This window comes from Panicum virgatum, chromosome 8K (genome assembly GCF_016808335.1).
Source record: "Panicum virgatum strain AP13 chromosome 8K, P.virgatum_v5, whole genome shotgun sequence".
NCBI lineage: Eukaryota > Viridiplantae > Streptophyta > Magnoliopsida > Poales > Poaceae > Panicum > Panicum virgatum.
This window is the reverse complement of record NC_053143.1, coordinates 24342254-24345082: the sequence shown is the minus strand read 5'-3', so window position 1 is coordinate 24345082 and position 2829 is coordinate 24342254.

The following is a 2829-nucleotide window of genomic DNA, read 5'->3' as shown; positions in this document are numbered from 1 at the left end:
ACCCAGAACTGGCAGCGAAACACAAGCGAGAGGATCCGCAACCTGGAGCAGCAACAGCAGCAATCCCAGGAGGAGTGGAGGGCCTACTACCGTTGGGCTGGGTTTAATCCCAACCTGAAGCTAGCTTGGGGGAGGACCCCCATGAGAGGTACCTTGTATCAAACTCTACCTTTACCGCTTTCCAAAAACCTTGCATGAAACCAAACAAAAATTTGCAAAATTCTGAAAATCCATAAAAATTCGCATAACTAAAATGAAATAAAAATTGAAAAAACCTTTAAAAACCCAAAAATATTTACTTGCTTTCCAGTATGTGTAGTAAGCATGTGTAGTTTTTCCTTGTTGAGATGATGAATAGTTGCTCTGTTAGTTCCTTTCATATGCCTAGTTACAACCTTGTGCTCTCCCTAAGTTCTGAGTTTGGTAGCTAGATGTTCAAACCTTAAGCTTGAAACTTGTGGGTAGCGAAAAGCAGAATTCGAATCTAGGTTGTTGTGGGTTATGATTTGGCTGAAAAGAGTTGCTATGATCTTCTCCTACGTGATGCTTGATATCCAGAGTATTTCTTTTCAAAAATACAAAAATAAAGTTCCTCGGTGATATGCAATTCCCATCCAGAGCCATATGAGTTACAAGTTTGAAAAACCTTTCCACATATGCAACTTGTCTTCTCATTGAGCTTTGTCAAATTGTTGTGACCCTTTGTGAGAATCACTTCATACGCCCATGATCAAGATCACGTGCACGTCCACTCACATGCTATACTTCTACATTTGGAAGATAGCAAGTACATCCATCCACCCACAAATAAAACTCCATGTTGTACCATGTCTATCTCTCTCCAAAGTTATCATCATGTATGGGCTATGCAAAAAGAAGAAATAAAAGATACATACCCAAAGAAGGTATGCCACATGCCCACAAGGCATGTCAAGAAAAAAAAGAGAAATGATGCATACCCAAAGAAGGTATGTCACATGCCCACAAGGCATGTCAAAAAAAAGAAAGAAAAAGAAAAAAAATATATAGCCCATACCAAAAAAATGTATATATATACAAGGGAGAGAGAATTCATATAAAGGAGTTTCATCCACCATCCACCAAAAAAATATCCACGCACTTGCACATCTTAATCAAGGCTTATGACTTGTTTCTCCTTTGGATCCGGCCTTTGACTTAGCGAAATGTGAGAAGCAAGTTTGCCTTTACATCCTCCATACCTACAGATCCACCTAAAAGAGCCATTAGAAGTAGGATGGAAAAGAAAGGCACATAAAAAGACCTTGGTGAGGAATGAGACACATTTGAGCGATCCGAGAGATCACCCGAGGAACTACAATATTTCTTTTCAAAAACTATATAAAACCTCTGGATTGATGGTTGAACAAAGCAGTGGTAAGTGCTACTCTACAAGCCGTTCTGACCCTCAACCGCCAAAGATGAGGATGATGCTATAAGCCCCACAGGAGTAAGGTAAAAGGTGCGAACAAGGCCAACTTATTCAGAATGAAGGTAAGAACACTCGGTTGTGCCTTGGGCATAAGTCAGGAATCCGATATTGTAGCAACTCCTGATCAACAACCTAAGTCTAAAACTTTGCTCGGGACGAGCAAAGGGCTAGCTTGGGGGAGTTGTTGACGGTGCTTAAGTGTCATTTTCATTCGTCAACTATACTCAATAATAAAGGAAAACTACATGCCTTACTCACATATTTGTATCACTAACCTGGCTCCACAGTTGTTTTCGAGTTTTGTACATTTCAGATGAGCAAGAGCGGAATAAGACAAAAACACGCAGAAGACGCCATACAACTAAGCAGAATATCGCATCTAGCGTCACCAACTTACAAAGAGGGCCCATTTGGCAGAGCAAACGGGCGCGCCATGCATAATGCATACAAGGAAAGATATCATGGCCCACATGTCAGCCTGCCAGCGAAGGATAAGGACGAGAGGCGGCCAGGTGGGGTTTCGAGAAGGAGTTGCCCCCAAGTTTCCTGATCACCTTCCATACGTGCATTTGGCTGGAACCGACCTCCACTAGTATAAATTGGGCCCCCTCTCACCCCTCTCAACACACACACACTTCACTCCATTCTCTCCAAGAAGGCTCTCCTCTCTCTTGCTCTCTTAGCTAGGTAGTGGAGCTAGGCTAGTTCTCTTTAGCGAGCAAGTCGTCCTCGGGGTCATTGAGTAATCCTCGGCTCCTGGTATGGCTTTGTATCCGACATGACCCCAGCTTTGGATAGAAGCACTAGGACACCTAACCTTGCCTAAGCTCCAGCTGACTTAACATAGCATAGAATAAACCTTTGTTTTGTCGTTTCTCTCTTTTATTCCTTCCTCTTGCAGTGTGGATATGTGTTGTGTCGCATTACCCTTGCTTATTCTTTATATGTACTTACCCCTGTTAGAGTATTGCCTATTGCTTGAGGCACAATGTCATGGTTAATGTGGAGTACAATATCTTTGCCACTGCCGTCCTTTGGGACACAAATAAATGACGATACCCTTACTCTCCGGGTGAAATGCTACAATGGTATATCCGTGCGCTTCCGGATCCATCTATAATTGTATTGATTATACCACGAGAGTGGCACCCTTGGGTGCAGTTGCTAGGATGGGTTCGGCGCCCTCATTTCTAGTGATTGCACTAAGGACCGCCAACAGGCATTTCTGGCGTGGTCGCTAAGGATTAACCATTGCTAGTGATTGCGCTAAGAAAGGCCAACAGTCACCAAGACCAGAAATCCAGAAGATTTCTTCAACGATCTACAGGAAACATTCGACAGCTTGCGAAATTTCTGATGCAAGCTCAACCCCACCAAGT